The following is an 11,133-nucleotide window of genomic DNA, read 5'->3' as shown; positions in this document are numbered from 1 at the left end:
ATATGTATTTATAACCTATTATGAGATCATTTCTTTGCTACACCCCTTTTATATTTTAGCTTTTTCAAATAGATTTGGTGAAACTCATTGTACTTCATTATGGTAATAAATAAAATCTAAAGATCATATTGTTGCTATGCACTTAACATTTTTAGTAATTAGGGAAACAATTATTTTTAATAAGGGGACACTGAACCCAATTTTTTTCTTTTGTGATTCATATAGAGCATGAAATTTTAAGAAACTTTCTAATTTACTCCTATTATCAAATTTTCTTCATTCTCTTGGTATCTTTATTTGAAATGCAAGAATGTAAGTTTAGATGCCGGCCCATTTTTGGTGAACAACCTGGGTTGTTCTTGCTGATTGATGGATAAATTCATCATCAATAAAAAAGTGCTGTCCAGAGGTCTGAACTAATAAAAAAGCTTAGATGCCTTCTTTTTCAAATAAATATAGCAAGAGAACGAAGAAAAATCGATAATAGGAGTAAATAAGGAAGTTGCTTAAAATTGCATACTCTATCTGATTCACTAAAGAAAAAATTTGGTTTCAGTGTCCCTTTAAGGTGTGAGACTGAGCATAAGCAAACATAGGGCCCCATGTATTAAGCAGCGTGCGAACAGGCTTCTCAACACATATGGTGAGTATGTGTAATGCAGTCACCCTGAGCGAGTGAGTTCTGGGAGATTTCTCTTACATTTCTCGTGTGCAAACCTGCCTCGCAGGGGCTCCGGAGCAGCTTACAGTGCTTGCTACATGGAGCCCATCACCTTTAAAAGAAAAAGTTCAAACAGGCAATATGTGCCATTTCAAAGAGACCCAAATTAATTTCCAAGCAATCAAGGTTGGCAATCCAAAAACTATGTGAAACTTGTGCAAAAATAAGTTTTCTGGGAGAACAAAATAAGCCAAGGTGTTTTTTTTTATTTCAAAACTTTTATACGAAAAGAATCGTGATGTCCTATTACGTTAGAAAACACTATTTTTCTTTTCCTTGCTGAAGCTGTGATCAAAACTTCAAAATGCATATAATCAATACAAGGATATATTTATAGCCAAGAAATCTCATGAACATTGCTTTAGTGAGATAAAGTATATGTTATTGCTTTTACTCATGCAAGTGATAATATATGCTTGGTAACTTTATGCCAGAGTGATGTTAATTTGGAATCTGTAAAAATATGCATTTTCTTTTATATAGAGAGAGCATATTTATGAGAAACAAATGAATGCACATTATAAAGCTGAAAGCATATGACAAAAGCAACATAGCATGATAAATGGGAAAAAAAAACATTATTTCTGTTTTACAACCCTTACCTACAGTCTAGATTTATGTTGAAAAATGAGAATTATTTTGGGTGCTGATATGTTGTACTGGCTTACAGACAACTCTAGTTGCTTGGAAGGTGTTTTATACTATTTAAAAATACAAATTTGCCAATCAGATTTAAGGTGAATCACATGCACATGAAACTCAATAGTACTGGTTATTAAATGTTTATAGCAGACCCCATGCATTCAATAAGACAAGTGTGTATGTATATATATATATATATATATATATATATATATATATACACATATACATATATATATATACACACATATATATATATATATATATATATACACACACACACATACATACACATACTGTACATACATACATACACACACACATATAAATATATATATGGTCGGCCAACCTCTCCTTAAAGGGGGTGCTCGATTTACCAATATAATATTTTCCACATGGATATGTGAGGAAATAAACAACATAGTCTGAAGAATACATGAGTGTGTCTGATGTCATATTTTTTTGTTTTAAAGGGATAACTGAATGTGGTTCCTGAATATAAGGTGTTACATGTGACACAATTGCCACATTTAAAGCATCCTGGTTTACCCCTAGATAACCATCACCTAGATTATCAGTTTTGCATTAGAGGCTATGCGGTGCTAACGAGCAGTTTTCCCTCACCGCTCACTTACCTGCAGCTCTGGTATTACGAGTTTTCAGAAACCCGTCGTTAAAAGACAAGAAGTGAGCATTGAGCAAAATTTTGCTCATTACCGCACTCCAATACCAGCACTGCTTAAGTCAGCGGTGAGCTGGCCGTACGTGCTCATGCACGATTTCCCCATAGGAATCAACAAGGAGAGCCGGATGAAAAAAAAGTCTAACACCTGCAAAAAAGCAGCGTAAAGCTCCTTAACGCAGCCCCATTGATTCCTATGGGGAAACAAAAGTTATGTCTACACCTAACACCCTAACATGAACCCAGAGTCTAAACACCCCTAATCTTACACTTCTTAAGCCCTAATCTTCCTCCCCTGACATCGCCGCCACCTACATTATTTTTATTAACCCCTAATTTGCCGCTTCGGACACCGCCGCCACCTACATTATATTTATGAACCCCTAATCTGCCGCCCCCAATGTCGCCGCCACCTACCTACACTTATTAACCCCTAATCTGCCGCCCCCAACGTCGTTGCCACTATATTAAAGTTATTAACCCCTAAATCTAAATCTAACCCTAACACCCCCTAACTTAAATATAATTTAAATACGTCTAAATAAAATTCCTATCATTAACTACATTATTCCTATTTAAAACTAAATACTTACCTGTAAAATAAACCCTAAGCTAGCCACAATATAACTAATAGTTACATTGTATCTAGCGTAGGGTTTATTTTTATTTTACAGGCAAGTTTGTATTTATTTTAACTAGGTACAATAGTTATTAAATAGTTATTAACTATTTAATAACTACCTAGCTAAAATAAATACAAAAGTACCTGTAAAATAAAACCTAACCTAAGTTACACTAACACCTAACACTACACTATAATCAAATAAATTAACTAAATTAACAACAATTAAATCAATTAAATTAAAATAAAAGTCGATCTTCAGGGGGTTAGTGTTAGGTTTTTTTAAGGGTGTATTGGGTGGGTTTTATTTTTAGATTAGGGACTTTGGGCTTGCAAAAGAGCTAACTGCCCTTTTAAGGGCAATGCCCATCCAAATGCCCTTTTCAGGGCAATGGGGAGCTTAGGTTTTTTTTAGTTAGTATTTTATTTGGGGGTTGGTTGTGTGGGTGGTGGGTTTTACTGTTGGGGGGGTTGTTTGTATTTTTTTTACAGGTAAAAGAGCTGATTACTTTGGGGCAATGCCCCGCAAAAGGCCTTTTTAAGGGCTATTGGTAGTTTAGTTTAGGCTAGGGTTTTTTTTTAATTTTTTTTTTTTTTGGGGGGGGGCTTTTTTTATTTTGATAGGGCTATTAGATTAGGTGTAATTAGTTTAAATATCTTGTAATTTGTTTATTATTTTCTGTAATTTAGTGTTTCTTTTTTTTGTACTTTAGCTAATTTAATTGATTTAATTGTTGTTAATTTAGTTAATTTATTTAATTATAGTGTAGTGTTTTGTTTGTGTAACTTAGGTTAGGTTTTATTTTACAGGTACTTTTGTATTTATTTTAGCTAGGTAGTTATTAAATAGTTAATAAGTATTTAATAACTATTCTACCTAGTTAAAATAAATACAAACTTGCCTGTAAAATAAAAATAAACCCTAAGCTAGATACAATGTAACTATTAGTTATATTGTAGCTATCTTAGAATTTATTTTATAGGTAAGTATTTAGTTTTAAATAGGAATAATGTAGTTAATTATATGAATTTTATTTAGACTTATTTAAATTATATTTAAGTTAGGGGGTGTTAGGGTTAGACTTAGATTTACGGGTTAATAACTTTAATATAGTGGCGGTGACATTGGGGCGGCAGATTAGAGGTTAATAAATGAAGGTAGGTGGTGTCGATGTTAGGGACGGCAGAATAGGGGTTAATAATATTTAACTAATGTTTGCGAGGCGGGAGTGCGGCGGTTTAGGGGTTAATATGTTTATTATAGTGGCGGCGACATTGGGGGCGGCAGATTAGGGGTTAATAAATGTAGGTAGGTGGCGGCGACATTGGGGGCGGCAGATTAGGGGTTAATAAATATAATGTAGGTATCAGCAATGTTGGGGCAGCAGATTAGGGGTTCATAAATATAATGTAGGTGGCAACGGTGTCCGGAGCGGCAGATTGGGGTTAAAATTTTTATTATAGTGTTTGCGATGCGGGAGGGCCTCAGTTTAGGGGTTAATAGGTAGTTTATGGGTGTTAGTGTACTTTTTAGCACTTTAGTTATGAGTTTTATGTTACAGCGTTGTACCATAAAACTCTTAACTACTGACTTTTAAATGCGTTAGGACTCTTGACGGGGTAGGGTGTACCGCTCACTTTTTGGCTTCCCAGGACAGACTCGTAATACCGGCGCTATGAAAGTCCCATAGAAAAAAGACTTCACAAAGTTTACGTAAGTCGTTTTGCAGTAAGGCCAAAGAAGTGTGCGGTGACCCTAAACCTTCAAGACTCGTAATAGCAGCAGGCATAAAAAAGCAGCGTTAGGACCTCTTAGCGCTGCTTTTTCAGCCTACCGCACAACTTGTAATCTAGCCGCATGTCTTTTGTTCAAAACTAATGTCATTTTTTTTTTCAAGCATCGTCCTCAGGCTTTGACCCCTTTTCTACACCATTCTTGGTGGTTTCATACCATTAAAGCTGTGCTTTCGAAACTGTGTGTCGTGACACGTTAGTGTGTCGGCAGCAGTGTGTAGGTGTGTCCCTGCTTCAGCACTAATTTCTCTAAATTTAAACCAAAAAAATTTGGTTTCCGACTTTCCGCCTGCCTGCTACGCATATCACATGGTTGACACATGATTGATACCTAGTGGGTTACAGATCATCTTAACCTATTGATGCAGCTCAGTGGGAAGTGAAACTATTCCCATTGGTGGCTTTGGCGGCACATTGGCTTCTGACTGCACTTTTAGTCTCTACAATCGGCTCGTGACTGCATGTGTAGTCAGTGAGTAGGACAGCAGTGTGTTTGCAGCGAGGGCAGTAGTCAGTTGGACTCGCAGAGCTCTTAGGGAAGCAGTTCAAACGCTGAGCTGAAGTCAGAAGCTTTTTTTGCAGCTAGCTCCCAGTAGTGCATTGCTACTCCTGCTCTTCATATATGGATAGGAAGTGGAAGCTTAAAGGGACACTGAATCCAAATTTTTTTCTTTCGTGATTCAGATAGAGAATGCAATTTTCCAATTTACTCCTCTAATCAATTTTTCTTCGTACTCTTGCTATCTTTATTTGAAAAAGAAGGCATCCCAGCTTTTTTTGGTTCAGACCTCTGGACAGCAATTTTTTTTTTTTTTTTAAACAACTTTATTGAAGATAATGTAAAACAATACAAAAATAGGGAGACGCAACTCCGTTTCAGTTCTACTTCAACAGTTGTCATATTTTACTGAGTTACAGATCTTATTTACTAGATACATCATAACTGTGTATAACAACTCAATTTTAATCAAGACCTTTTTACAGGTCAGAAAACATGTCAAATATATTCTAAGGAGACACATAAGCACTCCTCTAGCAAGAGGATTTTAGAAACAAAAGCAAAAGTAAAATTAATAAAAATAAAGAAAATTAAGGACAAAACCTAAAAGGGGTTGGGGTTCCTGTCCAGCCTGCACCTCCTTATAAGATCTTTCTCTTTTATATATTTGGAAGTCTGGACAGCAATTTTTTATTGGTGGATGAATTTATCCACCAATCAGCAAGGACAACCCAAGTTGTTCAGCAAAAATGGTCCGGCATCTAAACTTACATTCTTGCATTTCAAATAAAGATACCAAGAGAATGAAGAAAATGTGATAATAGGAGTAAATTAGTAAGTTGCTTAAAATGTCATGCTCTATCTAAATAATGAAAGAAAAAATGTAGGTTCAGTGTCCCTTTAAAAATGCTTGATGATGAAATGTGAGTGTCTTTATCTAATAATCCACCAAATATTCAGAAACTGTGTTCATCCCATCAACCTCATACGTCCCATTAAAATAGTAAGTAGCTATTGGTGTTATTAAACTTTTTTTTCATTCTTGCACATACTTACAAACTGTTATTTGTAAATACATCTAGTTATTATATAATTTATGTATGTGTCCGTGTCTCTCAAAACAAGTTAGTTTAACCTTCTGTTTGCTATTACAACTGAATTACTGTGTCGCGAAATGATGTAGGTCTAAAAAGTGTGTCACCAACATGAGTAGTTTGGAAAGTTCTGCATTAAAGGGTAGTGTGGGATCTTCAGATAGAAGAGGCCATTTTTTTGTTAGTGTTTTCCTGATATGGTTACTGGCTGGAGAATATGTGGTAATAAAATTAAGGGCAGGATGAGCCTCCTTTAGTGATTTGGGTTTATGAATTAGTGCAGGGCTTTTTTTTGGAGGGGTACTCACCGGTACTGAGTACCCCCACCACTGCCAACTCATAACAGGTAATACTTGTAATCATCATTTAAATGCTCTAGTTTTCATAAGAGGGGGCTGCAGATTACATCAAATACTGTAAATAATGTTGTCCCTTTACTTTTCTCAAAGTTACTGAGCAGAATTTATCAATCGGTAATCAATGAGTACCGGCACCTTTTTTGAGTACTGGCACCTTTTCCTTTACAAAAAAAAAAGCACTGAATTAGTGTATCCTGATCTAGGCCACCTATTTCAGCCTAAATGTTATCAATTTCTTTGGCTCTATATACTCTGGCCATAATTTTTTCTATCATACTCAGATACTGCATTTCTTTATTGTGATTCTCAGTGTTGTTACGAATAACCCTTAATAGTTGCGATTTCAAGATTCCCCTTTTTAATTGGGGTGGGTGATAGGAATACTTTGTTACAATAGCATAGCTATCTGTAGGTTTTGAAAATAACTTTGCGCATAATATGCTAGAAATGCCATGATTTTGTTTATATATACAGAGGTCTAAAAAGTGTAGCTCAGTAGTGCTACTCTCCATTTTAAACTGTACATTGGACTCATTCAGATTAAGCTGTAGAAACCATTGTTGAAGTTCTGACTGACTACCACCCCATACCATGAATATATCATCTATGTATCGACGATACAGAAGTATATTCTGATTCAATCTACAATATATATATATATACTTATTTTCATACCACGCCATGAATAAATTGGCGTATGATGGGGCCATAGGAGACCCCATCGCTGTACCGACCATTTGCAGAAAAATCGTATTATAGAATTTGAAATAGTTATGTGTAAGACACATTAGGACAAGATCCAATATAAACTCAACGGGGGGTCCTAAATAATCAGAGTCCAAAAGTTACAGAATTCCCCATTATTCCTCCTATAGTTAGGAGGAATAATAGGGAATTCTGTAAAAAGTGGTGTGGGATAGCTAATAAATGTTCACTCGATTGGATACTATTAGTTACAGAGGAGGTTTCTCATTTAAAAAGAAATACTATGATTGAAATTGACTCAATTGAAGGTGAAAAAATGACTTGCCTTAGAGATGATAGCAATGAAGACTGGATCTCAAAATTAAAAACACAACTAGACAAATACAGACAGGAATTGATTAACTTTAAAAAAAAAAACTACATACAGTAGAGACAGATTACAGGGAGAAGAAAGTATACCCCTGGCTCAGTGGTAGAACAACAGGGAATAGGAGAAGATTTAGGCACAGACAAACACAGAAATATTCATACAGTTAGACACCAGTGGTGACTCAAGTGAACCTGATGCTCACTGTTTCAGGGGGTGGCACAATAAATAGATTTTCATTTACAGAATACTGTGAAAAAAAACCTTAAGGACAATGTGTATCCAGAACATGCAATCTTAGTAAGCCTAGATGTAACTAGTTTGTACAAAAGTATCCCACATAACTTAGGTATAGAGGCAGTTAAGGATAATCTTATTTCGGACTTTGATTATTTATCTTCTCCTAATGTGTCTTACACATAACTATTTCAAATTTGATAATACATTTTTCTGCAAATGGTCGGTACAGCGATGGGGTCTCCTATGGCCCCATCAAACGCCAATTTATTCATGGCGTGGTATGAAAATAAGTATATATATATATAAATATATATATATATATATATATATATATATATATATAGTAGATTGAATCAGAATATACTTCTGTATCGTCGATACATAGATGATGTATTCATGGTATGAGGTGGTAGTCAGAACTTCATCAATGGTTTCTACAGCTTAATCTGAATGAGTCCAATGTACTTCTAACATACTATGCACAAAATTATTTTCAAAACCTACAGATAGGAATACTTTGCTACAATAGCATAGCTATCACCTACCCCAATTAAAAAGGGGAATCTTGAAATCGCAACTATTAAGGGTTATTCGTAATAACACTGAGAATCACAATAAAGTGCAGTATCTGAGTATGAGAGAAAAATTATGGCCAGAGGATAACATTTGGGCTGAAGTAGGTGGCCTAGATCAGGATACACTAATTAATAAACCCAAAACACTAAAGGAGGCTCATTCTGCCCTTAATTTTATTACCACATATTCTCCAGCCAGTAATCATATCAGGAAAACACTGACAAAAAAAATGGCCTCTTCTATCTGAAGATCCCACACTACCCTTTACTGGTATGAAACCACCAAGAATGGTGTAGAAAAGGGGTCAAAGCCTGAGGACGATGCTTGTCAAAAATGACATTAGTTTGGAACAAAAGACATGGTTACCTAGGGGTAAACCAGTTTGCTTTAAATGTGGCAATTGTGTCACATGTAACACCTTATATTCAGGAACCACATTCAGTCATCCTTTAAAACAGAAAAATATGACAACAGACACAGACTCACGTGTTTCTCAGACTATGTTGTTTATTTCCTCACATGTCCATGTCGAAAATATTATATTGGTAAATCAAGCACCCCCTTTAAGGAGATGTTGGCCGACCATAAAAGTGCAATAAGATCAGCTATTAAAGAGAAAAAAAGTGATCAGCCGGTAGCTCGTCACTTTATGGAGAAGGGACACACAGTAGCCATGTTGCGTGCAATAGTAATAGACAGATTTCCCCCTCTCAAAAGAGGGTGTAATAGAAATGAGGAACTTCTTAAAAGAGAGACTCAGTGGATTTATAGACTAGGCAAATTAGCCCCTAGGGGCTTAAATACAAACATTGATTTTTCACTGTTTTTCTAAATGTCAAACTCTAAGTCTAGATTTATGCATTATGTTTAATCCATAAATTGATTATATACAAAAGTTTTTTTTATTGTTAGTCCTTTATTTGGGTATGTTTTTGGTTAATGTGGTTCCTTTGATAAAGTGATATAAAAAGTGGGCTTTATTGGTTCACATTTATCATTGCGTAAATAGATTACCCTTTTAATATATCCTGACACTTGCGATTGAGTCTGTCTGTAAACTGTAAATATGTATCTAGTTTGATTCATTACACGATTGTTCCGCTTGTGTTTATGTATAACTATCGCAAATTTAACAATGTTGCTTAAAGTAGTAGTTTCCCCCATAGACTAGTAAAATGTGTAGCGAAGGGTGGATATATTCACACAGAGTGATTGATTTCTTGAGGGTGAATTGCTTGTTGTTCACTCCCCTTGATGAGTCATATGACACTGTCCAATTAGGGGTAAGCGGTCTATTCAAAGCACCGCAGCCATTCCTTTACACAGTAGCAGCCTCACAATGGTGATATACACACTGAAAAATTGCGTATAACATGATCAGGTATTTAGAAGAAAATTTAAAGCAGTAATAATGTAACTTAAGAGTATTCATGTTTAGACACTGAGTTTAATTATCGAAGAGCTGTTGTGAACAAATAAGGGACAGAATATGTAATTGTACAAATTGTATAGTACTAACGTCACAAATAATTTTTAATGTTTTATTTTTTCCTTCATAATATTTAACATGAAGGAGGAGTGCGTTTTCACTATAGGGCGTTATTTAAAAGGGGTTAAAGTATTATATGTATGTTTTATATAATGTAATAACATTCTATTGCTGTATTTATATAATGTAGTAATATAATGTTTATATTATAGATAGTCTTGACAAAGGCTTGAACTGCAAGCCGAAACGTCAACTTGTATCTGATGAAACATTGAATATTGATATATAAATAAAATGGTGTTAAAAGAAGTCCTGTGAGTGCACTCATAATTTAACCCCTTTCAAATATCCCCCTATAGTGAAAATGCACCTCCTCCTTCATGTTAAATATTATGAAGGAAAGAATAAAACATTAAAAAGTATTTGCGATTTTAGTACTATACAATTTGTACAATGACATATTCTGTCCCTTATTTGTTCACAACAGCTCTCCGATAATTAAACTCAGTGTCTAAACATGAATACTCTTAAGTTACATTATTACTGCTTAAGAGTATATACACACACACACATATATATATATATATATATATATATACACACATATACACACACACACAGTGGGGCAAACAAGTATTTAGTCAGCCACCAATTGTGCAAGTTCTCCCACTTAAGAAGATGAGAGAGGACTATAATTTGCATCATAGGTATACCTCAACTATGAGAGACAAAATGTGGTAACAAATCCAGACAATCACAGTGCAGAATTATTAGGCAAGTTGTATTTTTGAGGATTAATTTTATTATTGAACAACAACCATGTTCTCAATGAACCCAAAAAACTCATTAATATCAAAGCTGATTAGTTTTGGAAGTAGTTTTTAGTTTGTTTTAAGTTATAGCTATTTTAGGGGGATATCTGTGTGTGCAGGTGACTATTACTGTGCATAATTATTAGGCAACTTAACAAAAAACAAATATATACCCATTTCAATTATTTATTTTTACCAGTGAAACCAATATAACATCTCAACATTCACAAATATACATTTCTGACATTCAAAAACAAAACAAAAACAAATCAGTGACCAATATAGCCACCTTTCTTTGCAAGGACACTCAAAAGCCTGCCATCCATGGATTCTGTCAGTGTTTTGATCTGTTCACCATCAACATTGCGTGCAGCAGCAACCACAGCCTCCCAGACACTGTTCAGAGAGGTGTACTGTTTTCCCTCCTTGTAAATCTCACATTTGATGATGGACCACAGGTTCTCAATGGGGTTCAGATCAGGTGAAGAAGGAGGCCATGTCATTAGATTTTCTTCTTTTATACCCTTTCTT

This window comes from Bombina bombina, chromosome 1 (genome assembly GCF_027579735.1).
Source record: "Bombina bombina isolate aBomBom1 chromosome 1, aBomBom1.pri, whole genome shotgun sequence".
Classification (NCBI taxonomy): Eukaryota; Metazoa; Chordata; class Amphibia; order Anura; family Bombinatoridae; genus Bombina; species Bombina bombina.
Note: the sequence above shows the minus strand (reverse complement) of the source record.